The 23,902-nt window shown below is 41.2% G+C and overlaps 1 protein-coding gene across 3 annotated transcripts in view; it reads right to left on the bottom strand.

The window, feature by feature from the left end:
* LOC137261313 (secreted frizzled-related protein 1-like) overlaps window positions 1–23,415 on the bottom strand; it is a 54,596-nt gene extending 31,181 nt beyond the window's left edge. The window contains exons 1-2 of one of the 3 annotated variants that reach the window (XM_067799047.1): window positions 23,025–23,270; window positions 1,361–1,431 (exon numbers count right to left, since the gene is read on the bottom strand). The gene's annotated coding sequence lies outside the window, so the exon portion shown is untranslated. Of the gene's footprint in view, window positions 1–1,360; window positions 1,432–5,900; window positions 6,002–23,024 lie in introns of those variants that run through there. The other 2 variants (XM_067799045.1, XM_067799043.1) reach the window with 2 other exon arrangements.
* Between the last annotated feature and the right edge of the window lie 487 nt (window positions 23,416–23,902).

Below are 23,902 nucleotides of genomic sequence, written 5' to 3' on the forward strand. Positions count from 1 at the left end.
GTATCGTGGTATAATCAAACGTAGAGTAGTAAATGAATGTCAGTACGAGGACCTTATCTCTGGGTCATTGTTCATACCCTTACAAACATGATTAAACAATAGTTTGTCAAGATTAGAATACTTGAGATAACTAAAAGATCTTGGGAGCGGTTGCAACGACATTGAGATTAACCCATGTGCGTGCAGTTGATTAGATGTTTGGTTGAACCTTGTTCAAAGATTATACGCGGTTAAGAAAATGCACATAACGGTTCGACCCTTAATATTTTGGGTCATATCTTCACACCCGTCTATCACTACGTTGATATTACAAAGAGTCTTACCGTCACAGTGGCTAACAAAGTATGGGAGAGGTGTTGTAAACCAGACAACGCATTCCGCACGGTCAAGGTCACGAAGGGGGACAACCTACAGTAACTGTCTCAGACATTATTGCCTCTTTGTCCGTGATATCTACCAGCACACCAGTTGGCGCAAAAATATACACACTTACGGTGTATCACATCTGGTAAATGTCAGAGACAGGCACCTTCCATATGAAACAGACATGCCCTAACTTAAGATGATGTCGTTAAAGCGACGGTAAACTCACTCACTCTGCGTTCGGCAATCTACCGACCAAACGGGTGTGATTCATATGTTGAATAAACGTCAATTGCAAATGGCAACATTTTATGTGGAAATCCGGACAACACAAATGACAATGAGGGTTAATAAAGCGTTCGCTTTTATGTCAGCACACACGGTCCAGTCAGGACAATTTGCGTTCGCTCATCACGCTAAAGACCTGAGTCCAATTTGTAACGTAGGTACAATGCCAATTTCTGGTGTCCCCCGCCGTGAATGCTGGAATATCGCTAAAAGCGACGTAAAACCATACTCACTCACTCAACCGCGTGGCGAGAACCGGTGGCATTTATTTGTATGCGTGTATATGTACTGTGATGTAGCGCAGTCATTCTGCAGCGGGAGTGTAATCTTATCGCTGTGGGTTCCTCGAGTGCGGGCTTGCACACAGCGTATATAGGAGGCGCGATACAATTTCACCGACATTACACAAACTTTATGTCAAAAACAATCATCGCCCTCCACACCCCTTTTCATCAAATGTTGCCATTTTACGTCATTTCGGGAAGCACTTTATTGCTGTAAACGTCGCACATATCGGAATGCACAGTTGTCAACTGATTACGCGAACCCAAACTGAGACCAGATCGTGCACAATGCCTGTAGGCTATCATTTGGGCGACCACAAACGCCGAGTATCTCGAGAAGATGCATTGAGAAACATTCCTGTGCTGGGGTGAAGTGAGGATGCAACACGGTGCGTGTGGGAAGATGCGTGTGGTTAAAGACCTACCATGCTTTCCGGTCTGGTGCCCACGTCTGGATCTGGGTTTTAGAGACGGTGCCAAGTATGAACGCGATACACTGAAAAGTGAGTGAGTGAGTGAGTGTGTTTTCAAGCCATTTTTAGCAATGTTCCAGCAATATCACAGAGGGTGGCGTGTTTACGCCACTTTTAGGAATGTTCCAGCAATATCACGGAGGGTGGCGTGTTTACGCCACTTTTAGGAATGTTCCAGCAATATCACGGAGGGTGGCGTGTTTACGCCACTTTTAGGAATGTTCCAGCAATATCACGGCGGGTGGCGTCTTTACGCCACTATTAGGAATGTTCCAGCAATATCACGGAGGGTGGCGTCTGTACGCCACTTTAAGGAATGTTTCAGCAATATCACGGAGGGTGGCGTCTTTACGCCACTTTTAGGAATGTCTCAGCAATATCACGGCGGGTGGCGTCTTTACGCCACTTTTAGGAATGTTCAAACAATATCACGACAGAGTGACACCGGCAAGGTCTTCACATGTTGTTCTCATGTGGGGAAATTTAGGTGTCGTTGTTCAAAGCGACCTTAGCACTAAGGTGACAGTAACTCCCATACCGTAGCATAGACTTAGTCTTAGTGCTAAGGTTGTTTTGTCCAACGGCACGCAGTTCCTCGGCGTGACAAGCGAACGCTTTAACCACTAGACTACCCTACCCCAGATACATATTATGGTATTAGCTGCTTGACACATGCAACATCCAAACTGACTCTACAGGAAAAGAAATAGATTTGGTACAAATCATGCGACTCACAATAACATGTACCAATTCAGCTTAGCTCAAATGGACGGAGATCGGAGTTACGTGGAACATGCGTTATGTCCAGATTTTCCCATGTAACCAAACCTTTAACCGGACATGACACGTGGTCGAGAAGGCAAAACCGTTTATCGGGCCTAAGCTCGAAGTCGAGTAAAACGCTTTATTAGATGTTAATTTGAAGTTGAGCATTGTGTTGGTGACAATGGTATATTCTCAACATCTGACGTAGATGGCGATATTGTGATATTCGCAATAAATGCACGTGTAGATGGGAATAGTGTGAGACTGTCAGAATCTGTTCATGCAAATGACGTCCGTGAGCCGGCACTATCAGTACTGTGGCACTGTACCCACTATCTGACAAACGATTTGACAAAATTCAACGTACAGCTATCGTGAAAAATATGTTACGAATGAAAAACTCAAAAAAGCGAATTCGTTTGCGTCGTACATGCACGCGTGTGTGGTTGTCTTTACTTACAAAGGTCATACGGAGATGCGTACCACGCCCTATTAGACACCGATTTTGAGGCGACGAGTCTTTACAGCAATGTGTAATACGAGAGTGTCGGTTGTCAGAGACAGCACGAATGAGACATTTGACAAGTCTCTGGGCCTCAGTGGTCAAATCTGTCTGTCTAGTTTTATCCATTAATGTCTAGCACCAGACAGTTTAACAAGAACTAAGAGTATCATTTTACAACATCTATCCTATGAAGCTCTGCCTACTGGAGCACGGAGGTAGTCAGTCTGTGGTAAAATCCTAAGGGAAGAAAGATGAATGTTTCTATTGTCGTCTTTCCTATCAGTCCAGCCTAGGATAACACACAAGACGTTTCTGGGCCCCAATCCACAAAGCCTCCGTAGCGGTTTCGTATGTCTATAACGTATAGGGTTACGACTGGTCGTAACGTTACGAACTGTTTGTGGACTGGGACCCAGAGTCCCGTTTCACAAAACTCTCGTAAGCCTAAGGTCTCGTAACTTTTCTCGTAGCATTTGTACCTGGCATACTGTAACACAGGAGGTGCAAATGCTACGGGAAAAGTTACGAGACCTTAGGCTTACGAGAGATTTGTGAAACGGGGCCCTGATCCATAAAATCGCGGTTTTGCTGCAGGTGAGGTGTGTTACACGACAGCTGGAGAATATATGACAGGAACAGAATTTATCATTTCATTTTGTTTTTCAATAGCGTTACCGACAATAATTGATTCATCTATACAAAGGATATACTTACCCAGAGAGTTAGTATGGTTTTACGCTGATGTCAGCAATATTTCAGCAATATGGCAGCGGAGGAAACCAGAAATGGGCTTCACACATTGTACCCATGTGGGGAATCGAACTGTGGTTTTTGAGCGTGGCGAGCGGACGCATTAACCGTTAGGATACCCAACCGCCCCTCTTATCCACAAGATGGCCCCGCCTACTTTAGCCGTGAATTACAAGGATTCATTCTTCACTTTCCCAAATGTACACACTGACCTTGAACTGAGTAGGGAATGGGAATATGGCTGTTCTAGATGTAAACAGGTTGTCGGCTTGAACCGCGAATTGTTCTTGATCGTGGGGTAGTGATTTAAACAAGGAGAACATCACGTGACTGTCAAGGAACACATCTATTTCAACGTAATGGGTGATTCGAGGATGCTGCTTGTCATCATGAGTAAGACACCCGTGGATTCTTTGGTCCGCATTCGTCAACTTTGTCATAACATTTAGCGCATTGTGTTTAATGCCGTGTACCATAATGAAAAGATATAAAAACATACTCTGTTTTTGTAATCAATTTGAAATTCTATTCTTTTCCCCACAGACTCCAGATCTGTGTGTGCAGAACCTAATCTGTATTCAAAAGATTGCTATATTCCATGAGCTCTGAGTTACAATCAACTCGACGCTCTGTTTAGATTATGCTGACGCTACTCTATGCTACATTATTAAGTTCCTATGCTACACTAACAAAACTGTATGCTATATCAACAATACTCTGCAATATTATCAACACTGTATACCATATTAACGACACGCTATGCTATGTTAAGAAGACGCCATGCTATATTAAGAAAAGTCTAATATGTTTTACCTAGACTCTGCATTATCAACAAACCTCTATGCTATATCAACAAGACTCTGTATTATGTTAGCAAGAACCCATTGTAACAAAACTCTGTTCTATGTTAAGATGTTAGTAACGTTCACGAACGTTGATATTTACATTGCTATTTACAAAATACGAGTTCACAAGACGTTGCAATATTCATAAAAATGATAACAGTCCTTTTGCTGTTCAAAATACAAACTACTATTTTCACCAGACTGTTTACATCATACAGCTGTAATCTATTTCAGCTTGTAAATGCTGTACTCACAGGACTGTTTTCTAGATGATTATTCCTGCCGAATTCTGTGCAACACCTAACGTGAATCAACCTATGTTACACACACCTGACATGGAGGGTATGTACCGGCATTATACCGCAAAGCTGCGTTTCTGGGGTATAACCTACCTGGGGTTTAACCTCATAGGAATGACCCCAGTGTTGGGGCATGGTTTATTTTCTGAAACCTGGTTTGTAAAAAAGCATTTATACTTATATACATACCAGTATTGGACCATGAGGAACTATATGGCGCATTGGGCCGTTATCAACAAGGGACGTTAAGCGTCTCTGGACGAAGTACTACCAACAACACAACTCGGCCAGATACAGGAGATTGTGAGGTGACACATTCACAGGGCTGTATGCAGTATTTATGTTATATTCACATCTTTGTACGCTATATACATATCACTGTAGACCACTAGAAAAGGACTGTTGCAACATATACATGATATAGCTATAACCGTACACAGACTTGCTCTCTCGCCATGTCAAAATCGTGAGACTGTCATATTACGTATTCACTGCAAGCCTACCGCTGATGGGACTTTTTAAGTTATAACTGTTACCGGTTACATAATATTCTTCTATTTCGTATGTTATTCTAACTAACATAATTACGATCACTAATCCTATGGCGACATAAAATGTTTGTATGTCGCTGCTACGACTGACATGGTTTTCAAGCATAGTAGTCATGTAACTGTGTACGAGGATAGCTGTAATAAATCCATACGAATTTATGGATATCAGTAGTCTGTGATAACACACTAAAGCAAATATATCCAACTTGTTTTGTTAAGGATATTCATTACAGAGACTAGTTGTTGGTCTAGGATAACGTTAACACTTTCTTATTTATTGCATACAGGGGCGTTCCGGTGTGGATTCTTACATCGTTATCACGTAAAACTCTGTGCAATAAACCAGAAGTTGGTATCTATAAAGCTGTATGTTTCATTATTGACTCAACTACTTCAAGAATGCCGATAAAACAATTACGATAAATATTTATATATACGTATGTTTTAAGACTACCAGATCACCGGTGAAATTTCAATGTATCCATGTTAAATAACGCAGACTCACTACCCGGATCGTACTTTACCGTTTTTAACTATAAAAGAAGAATGTGAGAGGGGGTATCTCACCAAAGACCAGACAGTCTATCTCTATTATCACATATAGGCAATGAAGACACCAGACAACATATACCCTTACATACAAACGCACGTTACCGTACAAGTACTTCTCATCGGGTCAAACACTTTCGCTGTTTTTCTGGAAATACCAACACATGCCACAAGATAAACCCAGGTTTTAAAAGCCAAAGGTGTGTTAAAAAAATAAAGTTCACTCACCTTTTTAACAAGTCACTTGCGACTTGGAACCTTCTTGCAAGTCAGTGGAATAATTCAAGCTATGTTTCGTGAGCGTGTATTACCACAAAGGACGCACGAGCGCGCTATCGCTCCGTCTAGACTGAGCTTTAAAATCTCGGAATGCCCGTCTGTATTCCTTCACGTGACAGTCTGGAGTCAATGTTCGCCTAGATCCTGCATGTGTTCAATCCTCCAGCTACTTAGGCAATTATTGCTGCTCAGACAGTGCCCTCTGGATTTATCGGTTTACGTTCTTTGTATCAAGAGATTATCCCTCATCAAATTTCGGCTTTGACAAAAGCGCACGATTTTGCTTATTCAGCACAAGGCGGCATTTTTTCAAGTATTTTATTAGGGCTTGAGCCTCACGGGTGGAGTTAGATCCAAGCTCGGCGGTACATTTGAAGGTAAACAGTCTAATTAAGATTCCTAAGTATGTATGTACAGCTGTTTCAGTCTGAACTGTCAGTTAATGAACAAGTAGATGTAACGGTTATTGACCAACAGGGCAGATAGCTATAACAACAGAGTTCACGCGTGCGTTACCGACTTAATGAAACAAGCAATAACCGTTATAACAACACTGTAACTCGTGGGCGATAATTGTCGCCACCTAAAGTCAGACATTTCACGGTTGAAGCATAATTATACAGAAATTATACATAATTATACAGAACAAGACTGGGTTATATTATCCATATCGTTACCTCCCATATGCACGATTAGCTTTAGGCAAACTGATTCAGTTTTCATCGGAACTGAGAGGCCTTCCTCTTTATATCTCAAGGTAATATTTGAAATGAAATTTCTCGAATTTAGAAACAAAATATCTGACTCTACTATCAACGAGAAAGTATTTTTATTTCTTGTGAAGCCTAATGGTGAAGCCTGTATATTGATACCAATAAAAATGTTGTTTTTCTGATGGAATAGTAAGCTTTTGTTAACTAGGAAGTAGTAATAATATACACTGATATATATAAAACGTTATCACACAGAAAACTATATCAAACGAGCTGATACGACTGCTACTATAAGTGGGGGGTGGGGGTGGAGGACTGGAGACAAACCTAGCAAGCTGTTTGGTTTCGAGAAGTGATGACAAGTGAGTGACTTTAGTTTTACACCACACTCAGCAATATTCCAGCTATATGGTGGCGGTCTGTAAATAATCGTGTCTGCACCAGACAATCCAGTCATCAAAAGCATGAGCATTGATCTGCACAAATGGGAGCCGGTGACATATGTCAACCAAGCCAGCGACCCTGACCACCCGACCAGTTAGTCGCCTCTTACGACAAGCATGGGCTACTAAAGATCAATTCTAACCCGGATCTTCACGGATAATGATGACAAACAAGGAACATGACCGACATGAAACCTTTACCAGAAACATACAATTGGAAAAGATACCCTCACATAACTTCAACAAGAAAACATTCCTGGAGACACAAACGACAAATATGCTACAAGGTCCAGTGCACAACCAAATCTTGTGTCATCCTGAATTTTCAGTAATCACGGATTTAAAGCTAATTTGTTACTCATGGTAAAACAACACTCAAAACATGAATTCACTTCTAATTTGACATTTACTCTGACGGGTGAGTTTGTGTATCTAACAGTTTCAGTGACAGATGTCAACAGTGGTACATAAACAAATTACGTACCCATGACTTTGTGAGTTACTTAAGTTGGCATCCTCACTGCGACAGTGAGACACGGGTCCTCCATCAAGACATCAAATATAGTTGACAAAATGTTTCAGTGATGTTTTGACTTGCTTCAGCCCAAAATTCCATGACAGCTGTACAGTATGCTCGGCTTGGAGTAAACTTAACATAGCTAAACATGTTACATACGCATACCGTCCTCAAAATAATCTCCAGTACACTGGCAGATTTCGCCCATTTCGTCGCACGTGTTCGTCACAATTGTCAAGGAGAAATCAGTCTTAAGCAACTACGAGAGGGTTGGAAACACTCTGAGATAATATGCCACAAGTGTCTCCCATTTCTCAAGTCTCATAATTTTATTCAAGCATACAATAATTAATAATTTAGCATGTCTAGCTTGCTTCCGTGTTCTGGACCACATGTATATTTATTTTGTTGACAAATGTATGTTTTTAGATTTTTAAATACATCCATATTTGTTGACAATAAATGTCAGTCTAAAGTGCCCGTATGCCTTGCCTTCCTCCTTGGCTGTACTGAAAGCTAAACTCATCTATCTATCCGTTAAGAGGTAAGTCCAGAACAGCGGACACGCAAGTCTGTTACGTCTTAACTTGTTAAACATAATATTCACGATAAATAATTTCATTTAATTTTCATCCTTGTCTGCCGTGCCATCTCATACTTAAGAGGAAAGTATATTGATTATAAATATTATGGCAAACATTTGTGCGACCTTTGTCTTCAAACCAACAACTAACTTCTGTGAATTTGTCTTAATATATACATCTTGGTTATATGAAATCCTGTGAATCACTTCATTTGTAAGCACACTATTGAAATGTTTTGTACTGTGGGCCTGTGGGCCTGTGGACCTGTGGCTTGGAAAATACTTCATGGCCAAATAAAATACTTCATGCACATATAATTTTCATTTAAACTATCAATTAATACATTAGAGTGAGTATAGTTTTCTGGCGTTCATAGCAATATTTCAGTCATATAACCACGGGGGACACCAGAAATGTGCGTGGCACACTGTAACCAACGTGGCGAATCAAACCCGGGCCTTCGACCTGACAAGCGAACGCTTAAACCCCACCACCCCAACTGCCTTAAAGACTTTTGCATGTCCAACGTATGTCGAGTGCTAACGGTGCAACAAAGGTTGATGTTCATGCTTTTGACCTCTGTCTTTTCCAGATCCGACTATGTCCAGACCGCTGCCATATAGATGCTATTTTGCTGAGGGTGGTGTAAAAATAAACTCATTCACGAAGAAGTGGACAAAAGAAAATGATCTCACGTGTGTATATCCCTCACTCCCCGGTGTCTGTCAGTACATCGGTCAACGGAAACACCTACCAGTCGTGTCGCCAACAATCCGTGACATTCAATCGTTGTAGTATTATATTGTTTAAACATCCACATTTGTGTAAAGAGCCCGTGTTACTTTACCATATGACAGATGACAGGGACACCATTTGTGGCCCTGTCAACATTTAAGCAAATAAAAACACACGCATCTGTGGCGAGCGGAAGGGCGGACGCGGAACTCAGTGTGCCGTGATCAGCTCCCAGACTTGTCAGTCAAGCTCTGTCACTAACCTAATATTTTAATTTATTTAGAGAAATAGACTGTTTATGTATTTTAAACAATATACCATTCATGCTATCTCTCTTAGAATGAGCACCGTGGCTTTAGATTAAACACATTCTGCTGTGATAATATTTCCTTTATCCTTATTACGACTTTAAAACTTCCCATCAATACACCCTTTCCAATTTTGAAATAAACTATAAAATGTGATGAAACACAAGTATATCATCATATGATATAAAAGATACTTCGAAGTTACATCTGAGCCACCTGGAGAGCGTGAGTGAGTGAGTTTAGTTTTACACCGCACTCAGCAATATTCCAGCTATATGGCGGCGGTCTGTAAATAATCGAGTCTGGACCAGACAATACCGTGATCAGCAGCATGAGCATCGATTAGCGTAAATGGGAACCGATGACATGTGTCAACCAAGTCAGCAAGCCTGACCACCCGATCCCATTTGTCACCTCTTACGACAAGCATAGTCGCCTTTTAGTGAGTTGCTGAAGACCTATTCTACCTCGGACCTTCGCGGATCCCTGGACAGCGGAAGGCCGCGTCACTCCAGAAGACGTTAAAGTATTTTATTTGTTGGTCCCTGTCTGGTACTCGGCATTAACGGTTACAACAGGCACTGGTCACCACGGAGTCCGTATTATGTGTCTGGGTGGGGTATTCACTTAATTGCGGCGAGTCAGAGCTATAAATCAGCTACAATCTCGGTACACGCAGCCAGATATACACACGCACGCACGTCGTCATATGAGACAAAACCCTGTTTCACTTCACATCATCTGATGGAACTGCTAAAAAGATGTCAGTGTCAGAGAACTGGACACTGACATTCACGCAGATTCCAGTCAGATTCCATTGGGCGTGAAGGGCTAACTAGCGGAGAAATTAGACTTACACAAATCTCTAAGGTAACACTTAATACATAATATAAGCTCAAATCTTTGTCTTGCATTGTCAGTATTTGCAGCAATGAGAGAACAAAGTGATACAACAATGTATATGAGGAGTGACAAAAAGTGGCAAAACTGGTTCAGTTCTTGTTTTAGGTGACTGTGTCAGCTCTCTACAGCCTGGCACGTCGTCCAAGTAGGATTGTTCCGTCCGGCCCCAACAGATGCCGGTTACTGTTAAATTGATATGATTGAATCACTGAAAGCCAGAGATGACACCAGGTGTTTGCTAACGGTAGCACTCCCCACATTCTCTTTGCATGAATAACTGTAGGACTTAAAATTACGCTTAGTCTCCGAATATTGTTGACGTTTGTTAGAAACAAATAATCCATCTTGAACTCCAAGGGAACTCCAGTGAGTTGGGACAATAAGAGCCCGAGGGAATCTAGACTTGCTTCATTCATCCATTCATCGCTTTAACATGGCAGGAAGGATTGAGCACAATAGACAGAAATGTGGCTCAGGATAAATGAAACAGACTAAAACAAGTATTTGTGTGCTCCTGACGCTTGAGGTAGTTATGCTAAATTTTATTCTGACGTGTGAGCACTGATCAACTTACTGATGATTGATTTTTACAAGTTAGATGAGTGAGAGTAGTTAGATGAGCGAGAGCCGCTTTTAGCAATATTCCAGCATTGTAACTGCACGGGACACCAGGAATGGGCTTCATTCGTTGAACCCATCCGTGAACCGAACCCGTGAGCGAATGCAGAACAATACACACAAATGTTTCCTAGGGGCATCAAACATCAAAGACAAATTATCAATTACATGAATACAAACACCAGAGGGGCTAACACACGGTGTTCGTCGGCTTCTGGTAGAAACGCCCAGTCCCATGAATGGCTTACTTGAAGTAGGAAAGTTCTCGAGGAATAATGTATCAAACCTAATTATATTCAGACCTTGCAAGCCCAAAGGAAACATCTGTGGGCAACCCAGTACTTGCCATGTCAGAACGACCTTTCATCGTGACAAGGTCACGTTGAGTACTCTCATAAAATACCCGCGATCCTTTAGACAATTGTGAATTTCCTTATGCTTAGTTTCCAAAGTTTGGATGGACAGGTTTGTCGAGATATGTTCAAAACTAATGTGTTGACGGCTGTTGGAAACTAGTCCCGTAAGGCGCCAGAAAACTGCTTTCCGATTGGCTCTTTGTTAGTAATTTTGAACTGGCATTCACGGCCGTTGATGGCTATCCTCATTGTGACAACTAGGTTGACCTTATTTTAATGATATATTTTATATTATTTCAAGACCAAATGTTATCAGAAACTAGAGTGCAACGATTACAATTCAGCCCTTAAGTAGGTCACGAAACTTGCGAGACCATAGTACATCCGATAACAACAACGTTTCATACCTCATGGTTGTCACTTGACGATAATCCACGCAGGAATAACAAATTTCCGATCAAACCATCGCGAAAATTGCCAGCTGTTACGACTGTCGACAGTTGTGACAGTCAATCATGGTTGTACATTTGGTGCGGACTTATAGTCATACAATTTGGCGGTCTCACAATTTGGAGCCCAAACGGGAAAACCCTATGACCGGAAGTAGTGTCTCAGGAGACATACAGGCCCCATCCCATATCTTAGTATGTGGTTGATGACCACAAGACAAGAAAACTGTTCATGCAATAACTATTATATCATTTGTCACATAAATGTAAAATTTATACAATTAAGAATAATGTTACTGGGGATATGTGGCCTTGGTAAAAAATAACATTGTTTTACCTTTTCTTAGCAATTTCTAATAATACTCATTATTTTCCAGGTTTCTAAGCTAAATGAAACAAAATGACATCTATCCTATTCGGGCAACATCATCTACTAGAAATAATGGCAACCAGTGGTCAAGCTGAAGCATGTCATTGCATCCCAGCTGATATCAATCACTGGACTGTCTGATCCATACTGGTTTATTTACAGAACACTGCCTTGTAGCTGAACCATTGCTAAATGCGTCGGTACACAACAAACAAACAGGCCCGTTTTAGCCAGTTGTTGTAAATCCCGTATACACCAGTTTCACAATCAAGAAAAGAAAAAAGAACCGTCCACATGGTGATTCTGGAGACAAAGACTTTCTGGCTACAGCCAAACCCTGGCCTTGACCCTGTAGACCCAAGAGACCGAGAACAAGAGCCTTCTAATTACACTAACAAACAAATCTCACGTGTTCTGCTGCATAACACGTGCCACCTCCAGTGCGTGAGTCCCGCTTTCTGAACTTTGCTTGTTTATGTGCATCACTAGACGCTAAGTAAACACAAGTTTTATAAACTTAAGGGCCGAAGACTGAGATTTCCGAGTGATATTTTCCCTGCAGTGTTGGAGTGAGTGAGTGAGTTTAGTTCTACGCCGCACTCAGCAATATTTCAGCTATATGGTGGCGGTCTGTAAATAATCGAGTCTGGACCAGACAATCCAGTGCCCAACAACATGAGCATCGATCTAAGCAACTGGGAGCCGATGACATATGTCAACCACGTCAGCGAGCCTGACCACCCGATCCCGTTAGTCGCCTCTTACGACAAGCATGGGTTGCTGAAGGCCTATTCCTTCACGGGTACTGCACTGTTGGAAAATGAATACGTTCACTGCAGTGAACATATCAGTTTGCCGGACCAACTTCGTGGACAAACAAAGTTTCGTGTCCAGTACCCTGTTACACAACACAGTAAATGGCAATGTAAGCATTCAACATTTCACGATATGCATTTGGTCAGTAAACATGGGCATCCCCCAGTGAAAAAACCCGCACCGATCAGCTGATCGCCGTGTTATTCAGTGCACCTGCACTGAACGAGCGCGATTGTGAGTGACTGCCAAGCGTGAGGAATTGAACCCGGGTCTTCAGTGTGAAGAGCGAACGCTTTAACCATTACGCTACCCCACCACCCTTGGATTAAGATTTTTAAGTCTTTTACCACCATATTAAAAAAACTGAACGATGAGCGAATATCGAACTATGTCTTATCTGTGTGCCTGAACAAAGAAACGATCAGATTTTATTATACGATTTGGGAGAATTTCGATTTCGCCAATCGAATTTTCTCAGATTAATAATGTTTAAATTTAATTAAACTTTGGAAGCATATGATAAATAGATATATTTGTGTCCATTAAAATAAGATGTATCTGTCATCTCGTGACGCGATGAACGCCATATCGTCACTCGTTGCTCTGCTACTTGACCACGTGGCAAGTCTTCTTGGTGTATTTGAGATAAACCAATACGCTCTGGTCAGAGTTTTACAGGTCGGTTCAAAGAACCGGCTCGTGAAAATACAAAGAAGTCAAAACTGCCAAAGGGCTGTATGCCTTTGATAACGTAATAACAATTTCATACACGTGCTTTGAATGATTTTTCCGGTGAAAATATTTTTTGTAAAGCCTTAAAATTACACCACTTATGACTGATTGCTTCATAAAACGAAATGCGAAATGTTAAAATTGAAATGTGGCCCTTTGAATACGATATATGGTCACATAACCGAAATAACCATGGTTATATATTCAAAATATGAAACATTATGATGAACATTCACCAGTTGGACGTCCATTCCAGTCATCAAACATGCATGATCGATGTACGTTTGGGTCAACGTTTCCGTGATAAACCCCTTCAGTAGATGGTCCTTCCTTGGGACATCTGCAGTCCTGATCGAAAGCTCCAGTGACGTCAGCAGACAGGAGCAGCCAGAAAGCTGGGAATGAGACGTCTGAAAAACTGTCTTAAATAGGCGTCTGAAATCAGAGTTGCAGACCGTAAGGCAGAAGAGAAAAGCAAGGAGGCTAAACTCGGCAGGTCCCAAGCGTGGCTCATATATCTCCCTTCTGCCTTTGTAACTGAAATGCATAAACCTCAACTCTCTTCTCAGTGATAGCGCCGGAAAACCGAATTGATTAGCTAAAACATGAAGAGTTACACAAAAAGGGGTGCCCGGATGTAGCTTGTTTGTTGTTTAACACTGCACGTAGCAATATTGTACCTATAGGGAGGCGGTGTGTTCATAACAGAGCCTGGACCAGACAATCCAGTGATTTGCAGTTTGAACAACGATTCAACTCGATAGGGTACAATCAGACGCCATCAAGTAAGCGATCTTGATACTTACCCATTTATTAGCCCTAAACGGGCAGCGTTGCGTGTTTTTAAATACGTCCTCCAGGTAAACTACATCATTTAAAGGCTGCCGTACGTAAGATACTGCTTCTAGCAGAAGAAAACAGCATTTACTCAGTCATTAACGTTATCATACCATGAATTCCCATGTGCCCCAATATTTCGAGACTTTACGTGACCTTGACATTGTGGAGGACAAGTGAAGACCCCGGTTAGAACTGGCTTTCAGCAACCCATGCTTACCGCATGAAGCGACTAACGAGGTCCGTTAAATAATCTCGCTGACCTTACTGACACATGTCATCGGTTCCCATCTAGGTAGATCGATGTTCATACTGTTGATCACTGGATTCAGGCTCCCCTAAGTAATTGAAGGAATTACAGCACATTTGAAGGAATTGCATCTCCAATGTAAACAAACGCAGCCCACTCGCGAAACAACTGCAGCCATATCGGCTATATAGCGGTAATAACTGAAACACATCGGCCATATCGGAAGCAATGTCGGTAATACTTGAAACACATTTGCTGTAATTCCTTCAATTACTTAGGGGGGCCGGGGATTGACCGGTCAAGACTCGATTATATACAGACCGCCGCCATATACCAGGAATATTGCTGAGTGCAGCCCAAAACTAAACTCACTCACACATACAATGAGGTGTTAGTTGTTACATGTTTAGATATTAATACACAGTAAAGTACGTTTTAAACAAACGCTATAATGGAGGGGTGCGCATAACGAACTGTTTCGTTTGTCTCGAACCACTACTGTATGTTTTCCTGTAGACAGGCGAATAACGAACTACCTTTATAAAGAAATAAATCCAATGTCCTCGTCGAATTCGTTATGACTGTAGTGACTGTACATTCTTCACAAAGGGGATAATGAGAATGTTTATTTTGTTTATTCATGAAACATTCGCTACGAATGCAACAGTTTTCAAGTGCATTTATCTATACCGAAACGTACCTGTGAAGGTCCCGGGGTAGAATAGGCCTTCAGCAACCCATGCTTGCCATAAAAGGCGACTATGCTTGTCGTAAGAGGCGACTAACGGGATCGGATGCTGACTTGGTTGACACATGGCATCGGCTCCCATTTGCGCAGATCGGTGCTCATGTTGTTGGTCACTGGATTGTCTGGTCGAGACTCGATTATTTACAGACCGCGGCCATATAGCTGGACTATTGCTGAGTGCGGCGTAAAACTAAACCCACCCACTCATGCTCTCTTTATTGTACAATAAAGAAGTTGATCACAGAGGTATAAGAGTAGTGGTAACAAGCATTGTCTCTATCATAACATGGTGTATTAAATATGCAAGATAGAAATAAAGGAATTGTTTATAAAACATCCAGAAGCAAAAGGTTTATGCGGAAGAAATCCAGTAAACCGTTCTTGAGGTATCGCGCTAACAAGCTTGAAGTGCAGGTTAGCACGCTGAAGTGTCGCTGTGACCATAAAAAGTAGTAAAGGTCACAAAAAGTGACTGGGCTATGCCCAACATGAGACTTGGTCTCGAATATGAAGAAAAATTCAGAGGATTCTTGAAATATCAATACCTTTCCCGGGTTTCATTCTTGTATTAATACATTTACACGAAATATGCGTATTTAATTAAACGCACTGGCATTTTTGCCTATGTGGATTTATAACCGCGTATGTCCGATCAGGTCTTCGTCATCTGAGTCGGACCAAACAAGAATGACTCGCATCAAAAGTAGCAGATACAGATTGTTATCTGTATCTGTATATGATCGTCTTGAGGAACGGGGCGCAGTTCGCCTTTAAGGTTCTTAAAACAATCGCTGGATTTGATCCAATCCAAGGAATACACAGGTACTCATGGTCCAACGAAAACACACTATACACAAAGTCAGTCAGTGGAAAACACCTCCACGCCTGCCCTAACCGACAAGGATAACAAAGACTGAACCAAGCGACATTTATTCCATGTAGGTGTATAATATTGTATGACTGACCGATCTTGCCTTCACCATTTTGGTCGGGCTAAAAACGATGGACTCACAATAGAAAGTAGTAGATACCGATTGCTATCTTCCAGTACCCAATGCCTTTAACGTACAGACAATGATACCAGGACTTCTTCCGATCCTCAATCCCTACAGAACGAACAATTAGAAACATATACTAGTAGTTGCATAATCTGTACGAGCACAAACAGGCACAGACTCTCACTAAATAAATTTTCACCGACGTCCAGAGTTCTAATGTTTCATTTTGATTACACCAAGAACACTATAATGCAAGGACGCCGTATTTAAGTTCACATTCCCTAGATATTTCGCAATGTACAAATGGGTAAATAACGATAAAGGACATGTCTATTTTTCATGCTGTATGGGTTGATAATTATCCAGAGCTCCCCTCGGAATATGTAGGAGTGCCCTATGCAGTGAATCTTAGACAAACAAGGGGATGCGCTCCATCAAATATCCCTACAATTTAACACGTCTGTTCATCTCTTCCTGTGAACTAACCTTTGATGATTTTCTTTCCTACACCCGCGTTCAAGGTTTGCCAAAACTTTGATCATAGAAATAGACGTTATTTGTAGCAGATACACACTGTGCTGTGAGTCCCTATCTTTTTGATCTGACGCTTTCTAAACACGTGGCATGTTCTTCAATGGTCTGGGAGTTTTTTAACGAACTTACCTTACTCAATTTAATCAAATATTAAAGAAACGCAGGAATTCGAAAGAAACTGTCCGTGAAAAGGTTCTCTGAAATGCAGAGATTGGCAAGATAGCTACATTCTTCAGAGCTTCTGTACTTTGAATATAAAGTGATTTATTTAACTGCTTTCCGAGTCATGTTCTAGCCTTTGAGATAACGCCATACCTCCCAAGGCTGGATGAATACATGTCAGAACACATGGTTAGACGAGAATGGAAGTCAGTGTAATTAAACTGCGAGTTGGTTTACATCACCCGCACTTGAGTTTACAGCGGATCAAGAATTACATGAAGATATGAACATTTAGCCCATTTGGAAAATAATAAGCTTATCCTGTTTCTCGGAAGTTCAAAGAGTTTCACACTCTATCTTGATTCATGGGGTGATATGTCTTCGGAATAATTATCCTAACTGCTCCTCGCATGAATGGCGTGTTCCTCATCCGATGCCAGCTTGTTCATTAAAACTCAGTTTACTTAATTACATCTATTTATTTATTTACACCGAAACATGAACTTCACTATCTCTAAGCATCGTTGACGGTGATTTTACTTCATATTTGCGGTAAAACCCTCAATAAACGTGCTATGATAGCATCATTGCACACGTTTCAATCAAAGATGACTTCACACGATGGCTTTCAGAATAAATGGTTACTGAAACGTTTCTGTGCTGTTTAGACAGTTTATATTAGTTGTTCGTTTATGTTTGATTAAAGTGATTTGACCAAAAGCAACTGGAAACGTTATCAAGTCAAAAGACATTCACAGTACACAAGACACTCATTGGAATCCGTAGGCCGTTGCTCATGATGTCGATCACAGGATTGTCTGATTAAACTAATAAACAAATAGACATATTTAGAAGCAATGAAAAGATATGTGTTTACGTTTGTTATGTGTTATTTCATTTATTACAATAATAATTATCGTCATCCCTTACAAATATTAACCATGGTTCTGAATAGGGCTGTAGGGCGACCTCGTGGTTGAAGCGTTCGCTCGTCACGTAGACAACCTGGGTTCGATTTCCCACATAGGTACAATGTGTGAACGCTATTTCTGTTGTGCCCCGCCATACTAATGCTGGAATATCGGTAAACGCGCCGTAAAACTAAACTCACTCACTCACTGAGTACTTTCATTAAGGTAAGAAACCATCTTCGTTGCATTTCAGACACACACGTTGTGGAATCTGAATCTGATTAACCCACGGCTTCGTTAAGGGCTGTGCTATTAAACTACACGTGGGTCCCATCACGGGGAGCATTCACGAAAGAATATAAAGCCGGAGTAATGTTTACTCTTGTAAGATGGGTCACGATGACATCGCAGTGATAGCGAGATAAACGAGAACAGGTGAAGCCGCACGAAAGGGTCACTCTATTCTGTAACCATATCATGTACCGGTGATTATTTTCATAATTCTCCCAATCTAAATCTTTGGACATCTGAGGATTCTGACATTTTGTTCTTCACTTCTGAAATAATGAATAGACAAATGAAAGGGTAAGACCTCCCGAGTATTTACAGTATTGCTTGTACACAGATGTTTAAACATATCAATGGTGACGGATACAGAGAAGAAATCCCTCGGTTGTGAGGGTAAGGGTGTAAACTGGCTCATCTATGGTGGCTTTAGACGCCTGCTGTTGTTCACGTTTATCGCCCCGTGAAGATTCGGGTTGAACATTGAATAGTGTTATATGACAGTTATAGACATCAATCTAAACATGGCGCATTCTCACAGAATATCTTAGATTATCAGCATCAGTATTATTAAGAATGCCACGGTACCGTTTAATCGTTTTGTCCCCTAGCTGTGTTGATGTCTGAATGAAATCTGGTTCATCACTCAAGTGAGATATCTCGCTTTCCGGCTTCGCACCTGTTAAGATTTTCTTATTCCAATTTTTTGTTGTACATCAAATCATATGTCATTTAACATCTGTTTCATTAAAGAAGTTTTCACTAACCACTAACCAGGTGATTTCACTAATCATTGACTGATATTGATATGGACGAGGTCACAGAGCGAAAACTCAACGTTTTGTGATACCACGGAGGACGCTAATAATGTATCAAACACCAGAAAGAAAGTGTTCATCTTAAAGGTCAATTCTCCTCTATGACGTCATGTCACGTGATGGCAACATTCATCAAAATCTCATAGTCCTTTCTGAAATCGACGTTTATTGTGCGTTATATCGATTCAGACAATCTGTGTCTAATACTGTACATCACATGCCATAAAAGGCGATAAGAGATATAGCATGTAGTCGAAGAAATGATATAGGTAGACTTTAACTGGGGCATTACAGGCCACAGTTTTGTTTGCTAGGTCATCGTGACATGTAGATTGATGCGCATGATGTCAGTCATCGGACTGCTTGGTCAAAACTCAACTATTTATAGATGACCGTTATGCACTTTAAATATTTCTGAATGTGTAGCTAAACTGCTGGCAAACACCTACCTAATGAAGACCCTGATTTAACTGCAAACATGTACTACTCACTTTAACATGCAAGGATATGATTTTTTTTCAATCAGCGATTCACATCAAAGGCCCCGCTACGTCAACTCACAAGTTACTTTTTGCAGCCATCCCTGAAGTTCTATATATGATACGCAGCTTGTGCACATGATGTGGGATGCTACGTCACGCCATGACCTTTACAGGAAGTTTGCACACCTTACTCACTGACACATTGTAATGCAAATTGTGTATGGCGGGAACAGCATGGAGCGGACATGTTCACCCTTTTCCCGAACAAATGATGAAGTCACTAAAAGGCGAAAATTCATGGTTGACATCTTCATTATTTTAGTGTTCCTCAAAATAAAGAGGTTGACATTGGTAAATGGTTTCCTTTACGTGTATCAGTGAGTGAGTAAGTGTAATCTGACGCCGCGTTTAGCAATACTCCAGTAATATCACGGTGGGGGACACCAGAAATGGGCTTCACACGTACCCATGTGAGGAACCCGGGTTTTTGGCCTGATGAAGGAACGCTTTAACCACCAGGCTATCCGACCACCCCACTGATTCCCGGAGATTAATTCACAACATTGTCATCACTGCTGTTATATTTTCTGTGACCTATACTTGTCTGGCGTTGACGTTGGGAGTTTTTAAAGAACTATCATATACATATTTCTAACTGATCACGTTGTCAAGACTACCAATCCAATTGGTATTGCTGATGTTTAACGCCGCACTCAGTAATATTCAAGCTATACGGCGAGGGTACCTCATCGATTCTGGATCAGACAATCCAGTGATCAATATCAAGAGCATCTGTCTGCACAGTTGGATCCAACTGGTACGGTTGCAGTGTTGTTACTGATGCTGAGACTGATATCATTCATGATCCTGTTGATGCTACTTGCCACATTTTGTAGACTTGCATGGGCTCTCTCGGACATATTTGCTTCAGGGTCTGTACGGCAGACTAATGCCACAACTTTATCTCGCTGGTACTACTGTGAACTCATAGCTAGACTGACACTTAGTCCCTTTCACATAGTTATCGTATGTGAAGATAAACAGAATGTGCACATCTACAAAACAAATCTATATGCAACCCAGAACAATCCTTACCATTTGGAGCTGAGGCAATATAGACCTGCTATCTCATCACAGATTTGAGTAGGACTCCTATTCAATGGCAAACAGATTTTGTCATCACTACTGCTGCTGCTACTGGTACACTCCCCTGTACACCCAGTATCATGCTACATATCATTGCTTCGAATACCGGTACGACCGTTACAGGTGATACTGTCGGACGTTTTCTGTCATTACCGTTGCGACCCGTCAAGACCCATGGTTGCCACAAAAGGCGACTATGCCTGTCGTAAGAGGCGACTAGCAGGATAGGGCGGTGATGCTCGCTGACTTGGTTGACACGTCAACGGTTATCAAATGCGCAGATCTATGCTCATGATGTTGATCACTGGATTGTTCAGTCGATTATTTACAGACTGCCCCCATATAGCGGGAATAGTGCGGCGTAAAACTAAACTCATTCACTCCCTATTATCGTTGTTTCTACTACTATGTCATTTTGACTGATGTTGCAACTGTTTCCATAACTAGTAACGGTATTGTTACAAATATTAAGCCATTAACATAACTGCCCCTTCCACCGCTCCTACTGCTGCCGTCTTTACTGCCACTGTTCCCAATAGTATGTCTCTGTTAATCCTTGCGCTACAGTTGTCAGGATTATTCAGTTTCACCACGTTGCTGAAGATTATACCGTCACTGCTTCCCATCGTTATAGCATGCTGCCAAAATTACTACTACCACTGATAGTATCATTACTACTTCTTCTATTGCAAGTATCGTGGGGCTACTACCATTGTTATTGCTGATTCTACAAACATTATCATACTACTAATGTCACTGTTGCTACCCATGACGTCATTACTGTTGTGATGGTTGTTATAACTAACAAATGACTCTGACGTCACTTGTATTGTAGCTACCACTGATAATTACTGTCGTTCCAACCGATGCCGTCATGTTGCAGCTACTGATATTCCATTATGCTGCTACTGCTAATATCATCATACCAAAACCGGCGGTGCTTTCTTGTTTTGTTTGTTTGTTTCAATTTTATTCCTACTCCAAATGATACTAGTCTGTTACTTTCAATTGGGGTGCAATTAATGTGCTGCCCCTCGTACAACTTACATTGCTCATTATATCATATATACTTATTCATTATATCACATATACTTATTATATCATATATACTTATTATATCACATATACTTATGACATGATACATGCTAACACCACATCTCATCATATCATATATACTGACCCCGGCTTTCGTCGTTGTTGCGGGTAGTTCTCATGAAATTGATCATATTGCTGGTAGTTCTCATGAAATTGATCATATTGCTGGTAGTTCTCATGATATTGCTTATATTGCTAGTGGTTCTTATGATATTAGCTGATATTGCTGGTGGTTTTCATGATATTAGCTGATATTGGTGGTGGTTCACACAGTATTGATTACAGCGCTGGTGGTTCCCAGTATATGACATAAATATTCTACTATTTTTACACAATTGCTGCAACTGCTAGTACGTCCACTGTCGCTGACAACATTACCACCCAAATTAGACTGCTGCTTCCTTCACTTGTTAACACCGCACTAACGTAAACAAAGCGCTGCCATCACATCAACACTACCGTTGTTGTTATTGTTGTCGTTGTCACCAAACCTAACCAGTCAGGCAACTTTTTGTTTTTACATTTGACGTTGTCAGCAATATTCCAATAAGCCGTCGACCTGTATATGGAAGAGTTTGGTCCTTGTCTGGTTCAAGTTTATTTTATCAGCAACGCAGTGCATGTTGGAGTTAGTCTGTCCCACAGTCCCAGACCTTATTATTTTCACTACTGCCTAGGCCTCTCAGCAAGACTAAAGCCCTAATCGAGGCAAGTCTAGATTTAATGATAATAATCGACCAAGTCACTAGCATGACAATCATCATTAAGTAATATCTAATAAATAATACCATTATTGCTGCTTTACAATATTAATAATTCTTAACTAAATAATAAATAAATCAGAATATACGTCCTTCAAATACCAGGACACCAAGAGACATTTTGACGATCATCGTTAATATATATTTCAACGATAAACAAACAAATCCCATACCTTGAGACTATACAAACAGGTATTCAGCCACACAGAATATCGACAATCGCCGTTGTAATGGCATCCCACGCATATAATTAATGTCACCGAGGGCTACAGCAAGAAAGGATGTAACAATCACACACACAAATTCATCGAGAAGCAGTGATATCGAAGGATTCACATACCATCAATAAACACTGTTCCATCAGGTTACCAAATCAAAAATGATTAGCCGATATCGACAATGGCCGGTCTCACCATATAATGATTTTCGCCTTACAGCATTAAACGATATAATATTCACACACAGAACCTTGAGAAGCAGTGATATTGAAAGATTAACTTACCATCAATTGAATGTAGGCATCGCCTTAGTGTGAACCACTAGCTAGCGGTGTGACCACTGTAACCCGTGAAAGGGCGTTCGCTCGGCAAACCTCTAGACTGAGGTTTATGACATTGAAAACATTTCTTCCGCTTGTCGTAAATTCAGCGACAATACTCCCATATTTCCCAGCCCTCCGCTGCGCTATTGTTTGGCGTATCTCAAGTTAAACACCGACTGCTGAGAGTACACACTGTGTGCACAACTTGTGCACGTGTGGGGGCAACCAGCGACCTCATCCAAATTAGTCTCGTGGTGAGTCGGTGACTGGACGGTACGTTTGTGATGCATATTCTAGACATGTACTTTTCCCTACGTTAACGCTAGCACTCAAGTGCGCATTTTAAAGGCACAATGTGAATCTGTCGAAAAGCGTTTAAACATCTTGCGATTTTTAAACGTTCAGTGTCCTTTAGTACGGTCGAACTACTTGAACGAGGTGTTCAGTCCTCGATGATCCAATTATCCCCGTCCCCAGCAGCGTCTTCTATGACGACAGAGGGGTAGCGTTAGGTATATCCTTATCAACCACGTTGTATCAAGGAGCTCATTGACAGGTCACTCTATTTGACTAATCTAAGCCCGACGAGTTTGTCACGCTCTGACTACAAAAACATAATGCAGCTATTGACAGACGAGAAATTTCAAGAATTTAAATTTTTATATTCACGTTTGAAAAAGGGGTAGGGGTCACTGGTATATCTCAGTTGTGTGTATTTTCTCACAGTGGTGAAGTAAGACCAACGTTAAGCTTCTTAAAAGCGTACACGCCCGTGCGAAGAATGAGCGAGTGAGTGAGTGAGTCTGGTTTAACCTGAATACAACCTACACATAGTTACA

This window comes from Haliotis asinina, chromosome 14 (genome assembly GCF_037392515.1).
Source record: "Haliotis asinina isolate JCU_RB_2024 chromosome 14, JCU_Hal_asi_v2, whole genome shotgun sequence".
Lineage (NCBI taxonomy): Eukaryota > Metazoa > Mollusca > Gastropoda > Lepetellida > Haliotidae > Haliotis > Haliotis asinina.